Source organism: Mauremys reevesii, linkage group 12 (genome assembly GCF_016161935.1).
Source record: "Mauremys reevesii isolate NIE-2019 linkage group 12, ASM1616193v1, whole genome shotgun sequence".
Taxonomy (NCBI): Eukaryota; Metazoa; Chordata; order Testudines; family Geoemydidae; genus Mauremys; species Mauremys reevesii.
The window spans coordinates 23,255,056-23,261,957 of NC_052634.1; the positions used below are offsets into that span (position 1 = coordinate 23,255,056).

A 6,902-nucleotide genomic window follows, 5' to 3' on the forward strand; every position below is an offset into this window, starting at 1 on the left:
AGGTAGTGGAATCTCCTTCCTTAGAGGTTTTTAAGGTCAGGCTTGACAAAGCCCTGGCTGGGATGATTTAGTTGGGTTTTGAGCAGGGGGTTGGACTAGATGACCTCCTGAGGTCCCTTCCAACCCTGCGATTCTATGATTGTTGTGTCAACAGAGCTATTAGAGGGATGGAAAACCCCTCCCTTCATTGTAGCAACTGTCTTCTCCACAGTGCTACAGCAGTATTTTAAGCCAGATCTGGCTCCATGAATGCTCAGGCACTAAGACAACACATTAAAGCATCTGTCGTTGGCAGGATTCAAACCTGCTGGGGGGGGGGGAAGACCCACCCAATGGATTTCTAGTCCACCGTCTTAACCATTCAGCCACAACTATTTGACACAGTGCTGTGGCATTACACAATGCTTCTGTTCTCACAGACTTGTCACTTCAAATTGCTCAGACCAGCTTCCCCAGCACACTCACGGCTGCATTAGTGTAAGTGTGTCCATGGCTGAACAGCAAGTGTTCCTGCCCATTTCCCTTCCAGCTGGAGCATGATGAGAGTGTGTTTGTGTTAAAGAGATTGCTGTAGATTGTTGTTCATTCCCCACACTGACAATTCAGACAGTCCCTTTCCTATTCGAATTTCCACCATATCATTCAAATAGCCGGGGGCAGGATTTCTCTGGGCACTGAAATGTTTCAGGGGATTGGTGTGTGAGCTCAGCCTTGCATTCCATCCCTGATGTTTCATGGACTAACAACAGCAGCAGAAAGAAAGAGTTGAGCCAATATCTCACTGTCAGAGGTGAAGGTGGCCACGTCCCTTCTGTCTGACTATCGCCATTGCAGGAGAGAAGGGTTCACTGGAATTGAATGCCCTGGCTCAGACCAGAGACACAGGGAGGTTTTGCTGTTCATGGATCTGTGCAAAGGAAATTGTGTCTCTGTGTGAAATTTCGGAGGGAAATGAAACATCCACATGGTGGCCCAGTGCCTTAAGAAATGTGGGTGATAGACTCCGGCTGAGAAATTATTTAACAGGAATTTGTATCAATGTATTGCCCTGATTAAAAGCTATGGCTGTAAGGCAGCCACTGTTGTTAGTACTTGAACCTGCGTGGAGACATCCGAGTGGGTCTCAAGTCCATTACCTTAACGAGGGGTAGTTGATTATTTTATAAAGATCCAAATTTCTTGGTCAAGGTCTAGTCAATGTCTAGATGCCAGAGAAAATAATACACTGATGATAATAAGAAGTATATAGAAAGATTTTGCAGTCACTATGGGATAACTATGATGATTGTTTCGTGTTTCACTCCTTATATCTGGCACTACCTTCTCTCCCTTTAGTCTTGTAGTTTTCCAAGGGTAAAACTAAACATCACTTCAGATACAAGGGAGTGTTAGTGTTCATTCCTGTGAGCTACACAGGGGCTTGATGTAGCTGCTTTCAATCCTCCGGCTCTGCCGGGATAAGTAACATTTCAGGCTCTCACTGAACTGAGGAAGGGAGATCAATTTTTGACAGATGATGCCTCCTCTTAGAAATGTTTGCCTGGCTGATAGCCCTGGTTCCCAGGTCTCTCCTGAGGAAAGAAAGTTTCTGTGCAAAATACTAAAACTTTTATCAGAGAGGAGGGAAAGGCAATGGCCACATGATGGGGCCAGTATGTATGACAACATGATTCTTTTATGTAGGATAGGTAATAATTGGAGGTAGACCAAAGTCCTAGAGCTGGAAGGGACCTTGAAAAAGTCAATGAGTTGAGTCCAGCCCCCTGCCTTCACTAGCAGGGCCAATTTCTGCTGCAGATCCCTAAGTGGCCCCCTCAAGGATTGAACTCACAACTGTGAATTTAGCAGGCCAAGGGTCAAACCACTGAGCTATCCCTCCCCCCAAACAATTTTGGTGTTTCAGTGTGTGTGTTTTTTCCATTTGGAGGCATTTGGAAGTTTGGAAGGGGAGCCGAAAGAGGCGTCTTTTTCACAAGCAAGTTGGAATAAACAGATAGTTAAGGGTTAAGGTCTCTTTTACCTGTAAGGGGTTAACATGCAGTACCTGATGACCACCTGACCAGAGGACCAATCAGAGACAAGATGTTTTCAAATCTCTGTGGAGGGAAGCCTTTGTCTGTGTTCTTTGTTAGAGTGCTTTTTTGGATCTAAGAAAGAACAGTCATGTCTCCAAGTTCTCCTGGAGTAATTTCTACTAATTAATAGTGAGTATTAATTAGAAAGGCAAATTAGTCTTTTGAGTTGTTTTCTACATTTGCAATTGTGTGTTTGCTAAAGGAAATTCTTTATTTCTGTTTGCTGATATTGCTTTTACTAAGAAAGGAGGGAGGGGGAATTCTCTCCAGAGATTAATAAGTTTAGACCCTGTATTGTTCTATCTTGGATTACAGAGACAAGTTACTTTCTTTTTATTTTTTAATAAATTCTTTTCTATTAAGGACTTGTTTGGTCTTTCCTTGGGTGGATTCTCAGGGAAGGAGAAGGGGGAGGTATCCCTCTGTAGTTAGATCCCGGTAGCTCTCCTAGGAAAAGGGAGGGGGGAGGAAGCAGGGGGAATGGTTTATTTCTCCTGGGTGTAAAAACTCCATGGATTTGGGGATCTTGGAATCCCCTAGGATTTTGGGGAAGGACTGTGTCTCAATCCACATTTCCTGATTGAGTGGTGGCAGCTTACTAGATCTAAACTAGGATTTTAGTTTAAAGGGAAACCAAGTCAGGTCCCCACATTGGAGCCCAACAGTTCCAAGTGGGGGTGAGACCATGACAGGGCCCTTGGCCGTAAAGCTTAGCTCCGTCAGTGTGTCTGCATGGGGTTCCTCCAGTGCCCCAAGAGCCCGTGCTAAACTCTCGGTGTGGGCGTTTGGCTTGCGCCAGTCAGAGTGCCGTGCCTGCGTCTTCCCAGGGCCGGCTCCCGTGAGGCGCGCATAACTTGGGAGGAAAGGGGTAGTAGAGAAAGCAAGTGAAGCTGACTTCGAGTGGTGGTGCCCCTGGGCGGAGTGGTCCTCCTGCTCCTTCCGGTCGGAGGGGTGGGCTCGAGTGTGGGCTTGGGGGGTCTGGCTGTGGGCGGTGGGAGGATGCTGTCCAGGGAAGTCCCAAAGGTCACCCTGCGCCAGCGGAGTGTGAAGCCTCTCCCCTAGGTTGGGGTGCCGAGTAATAAGCCTTCCTCTGTGGCTTGGGCTGGGGAGCGTGATCTGGCGTCGGGTACATTTCGGTGGAGCTGGCGGCCGGCAAGAATTCGGGCCATCAGGTCAACCCTCTGTGGACAATGGGGGCGAGCCGGCAGGCCTGCGATTTTGGCTTCGCGGGCGGGCATCTCAAGCCTGGCCTCCTATGAGCCTGGAAGGCAGCCGGCCGGGCTCACCCGTCTCCTCCGTGGGCCCAAGTTCCTTTCAGGCAGCAGGTGGAGCGAGGAGCACAGGGAGGGGAGACCAAGGAGGTGTCCGGAGCCTCGTCCTGCCCGGCGCCCAGGAGGGCTCTTGCCTGCTCCCGGCCCACCTGGTTTTGGCCTCTGCCACCCCTAGCAGTCAGCCAAAAGAGCAGAAGTCACCCTCTCCCTCCCACAGTGGCCAGCATAGGGCTTGAACCCATGACCTTGGCGTTATTAGCACCACGCTCTAACCAGCTGAGCTAGCAGGCCTACAGGAAGCCTGCCCTTGCCTGACCCTTTTGGAAGGAGTCACCGGCTGGCGCGGGAAACGATGTGGCCTCCGTTATCGAATGGATGGATCAAGACAGCACCCCCCCCCAAGGTAGGGGAATTAGCTCAAGTGGTAGAGCGCTTGCTTCGCATGCAAGAGGCAGCGGGATCAATGCCCGCATTCTCCAGCGGCAAGGCAGCCACAGGACCTTCTCTTGCCCTTCTTTTAGAAGCCATGGCCAGTCAGCCAGCTCAGCTCCTCCAGTGGCCTCCATCCCTCTCCCCGCTTGGCCTCCCAAAAAGCCAGCCCTTGCGGAGCACAAAGCTCTTCCTCCCCGGCCCTTCTCCCCCTTGCGCTGACTGGGAGGCTGGAGACAGCTGGGGGAAGTTAGCTCAAATGGTAGCGCATGGGAGAAGTAGTCAGACCCACACACACGTTCTCCAGCCTGCTCTGCTCTGCTGTGCTGGGCTCTAGTGGGGGACCTGCACCTTTCTTTCTGAGCTCTCACTGGAGCACAATCCCTTTCCTCCTCCCTCCCTGCTAGTCTACACCAAGCTCATTGGCCGGGAGGGAGAGCCACTCAAATACAGAATTACTCACATCCCAGGGGTCCATGAAGGGAATGAGGAGATGGGCAGGGTGGCACGCGATACCAGCTCAGCTGAGACCGTGAGACATCGCAGCCTCCTGATCTCAGGCAGCATGGCAGCCATGGAGCAGAGCAGAGCACGCAGACAGCTTGGAGACAGCCAAAGCGGGGAAGGGCTGCGTTGGTCTGGAAGAGGGAGTCGGTGGCTGTCTATCGTGGCGGAGGCAGGGTCGTTTTGCTGTATGCTGGGCCAGAGGCCAGGGAGTCTGCTAGAGTTGCTGAGCTGGGCCTGCTTCTGGCTTTGCTTGGGTTAGAGGAAAGTGGTGAAGATAAGAACGGCCCTCCTGGGTGAGACCGATGGTCCATCTAGGCCACTATCACGTCTTCTGACAGTAACCAATGCCAGGCGCTTCAGAGTCAATGGCCAGAGCAGGCAATCGTCAAGTGATCTATCCCTGTGTTGTCTTCTGAAGCTTGGTGCTTGTTTCAGGGGCTAACTCTCAGCCCAGACACACTCCAGGGAGGGAGCGTTGGTGTTTGTGCCGAGGAGCGTGGCTGGGACTCGGACCCCCTTCCCCAGCTCTGGGTAGCAAGCCCCCCACCCCCCCCATTCCGGCTGTGGGCAGCGTAAGGCCACCGGGCCCGTGCCGTTTTTTGCCGGGTGCCGGAGAGTCAGGCCAGCTGCGGGAATTAGCTCAAGCGGCAGGCGCTCGCTTTGCATGCGGGAGGTAGTGGGGCGATGCCCGCATTCTCCGAGCCTGTCGACTAAGGGCTCCTGATGAGCGTGGTGGACGGAGAGCCGGCCATCTGACTTTGGCCTGGCTGCCCGTAGTGGTCAGGCCGAAAAATCAAAAGCCATCCTCCCCAGGCCCACAGCCACCCAGGGGCTCCTCTGCACCATCTTGCCTCCACGAGTGCCACACTCTGACCAGCTGAACCAGGCAAGCCACGGGAAGCATCTAAAGGTCTATACCTGGTGTGGGCTTGGATGCGAAAATCACCAGGACGTTCATCAGCTGTTGCAAGAAGTGTGCAGAGTAGGAGTAGCGATGGGGCTGTAGCTTTCCACAGCATCTCAATTTGGGCAGCTTTCCATTCCCTTTTCTGTGTAATGTCCCTCCCACGGGTTTCACTTGCGGAGCTGTACGACTCTGGCAGGGTGGCCATTTAGAAATCTTTTCCTTGCTTTTCTTTTTCACCTGGCCCCAGCCTTAGGACTGTTTGGGTATTTCAGTGTGTGTGTTTTCCCATTTGGAGGCATTTGGAAGTTTGGAAGGGGAGCCTAAAGAGGCGTCTTTTTCACAAGCAAGTTGGCTTTCTGCACAGGTAGGGCCCTTGGCCGTAAAGCTTAGCTCCGTCAGTGCGTCTGCATGGGGTTCCTCCAGTGCCTCAAGAGCCCGTGCTAAACTCTCGGTGTGGGCGTTTGGCTTGCGCCAGTCAGAGTGCCGTGCCTGCGTCTTCCCAGGGCCGGCTCCCGTGAGGCGCGCATAACTTGGGAGGAAAGGGGTAGAAGAGGAAGCAAGTGAAGCTGACTTTGAGTGGTGGTGTCCCTGGGCGGAGTGGTCCTCCTGCTCCTTCCTGTCGGAGGTGTGGGCTCGAGTGTGGGCTTGGGGGGTCTGGCTGTGGGCGGTGGGAGGATGGTGTCCAGGGAAGTCCCAAAGGTCACCCTGCGCCGGCGGAGTGTGAAGCCTCTCCTCTAGGTTGGGGTGCCGAGGATTAAGCCTTCCTCTGTGGCTTGGGCTGGGGAGCATGATCCGGCGTCGGGTCCATTTGGGTGGAGCTGGCAGCCGGCAAGAATTCGGGCCATCAGGTCAACCCTGTGTGGAAATGGGGGTGAGCCGGCAGGCCTGCGATTTTGGCTTCGCGGGCCGGGCAGCTCAAGCCTGGCCTCCTATGAGCCTGGAAGGCAGCCGGCTGGGCTCACCAGTCTCCTCCCCGGGCCCAAGTTCCTTTCAGGCAGCAGGTGGAGCAAGGAGCCCGGGGAGGAGAGCCCAAGGAGGTGTCCGGAGCCTCCTCCTGCCCGGCGCCTGCGCCCGCGCCCAGCAGGGCTCTTGCCTGCTCCCGGCCCACCTGGTTTTGGCCTCTGCCACCCCTAGCAGTCAGCCAAAAGACCAGAAGCCACCCTCTCCCTCCTGCACCCCAAGTGGCCAGCATAGGGCTTGAACCCATGACCTTGGCGTTATTAGCACCACACTCTAACCAGCTGAGCTAGCCAGCCTACGGGGTGCCCTCTCTTGCCTGACCCTTTTGGAAGGAGTCACCGGCTGGCGCGGGGAATGATGTGGCCTCCGTTATCGAATGGATGGATCGAGACTTCACTTGCCAAGGTAGGGGAATTAGCTCAAGTGGTAGAGCGCTCGCTTCGCATGCGAGAGGCAGTGGGATCAATGCCCGCATTCTCCAGCGGCAAGGCAGCCGCGGGGACCTTCTCTTGCCCTTCTTTTAGAAGCCATGGACAGTCAGCCAGCTCAGCTTCTCCAGTGGCCTCCATCCCTCTCCCCGCTTGGCCTCCCAAAAGGCCAGCCCTTGCGGACCACAAAGCTCTTCCACCCCGGCCCTTCTCCCCCTTGCGCTGACTGGGAGGCTGGCGACAGCTGGGGGAAGTTAGCTCAAATGGAAGAGCATGGGAGAAGTAGTCAGACCCATACACACATTCTCCAGCCTGCTCTGCTCTG

General features: G+C 54.1%; 4 non-coding genes across 4 annotated transcripts; 2 read left to right on the forward strand and 2 right to left on the reverse strand.

The window, feature by feature from the left end:
• Positions 1-3,563: 3,563 nt before the first annotated feature.
• Positions 3,564-3,637, reverse strand: TRNAI-AAU. Its single transcript has one exon. It is a non-coding gene; the product is annotated as a tRNA-Ile (tRNA).
• Positions 3,638-3,752: 115 nt separating this feature from the next.
• Positions 3,753-3,825, forward strand: TRNAA-CGC. The gene has a single exon. It is a non-coding gene; the product is annotated as a tRNA-Ala (tRNA).
• A 2,546-nt stretch (positions 3,826-6,371) lies between these two features.
• TRNAI-AAU lies at positions 6,372-6,445 on the reverse strand. Its single transcript has one exon. It is a non-coding gene; the product is annotated as a tRNA-Ile (tRNA).
• A 112-nt stretch (positions 6,446-6,557) lies between these two features.
• Positions 6,558-6,630, forward strand: TRNAA-CGC. Its single transcript has one exon. It is a non-coding gene; the product is annotated as a tRNA-Ala (tRNA).
• The last annotated feature ends 272 nt before the right edge of the window (positions 6,631-6,902 follow it).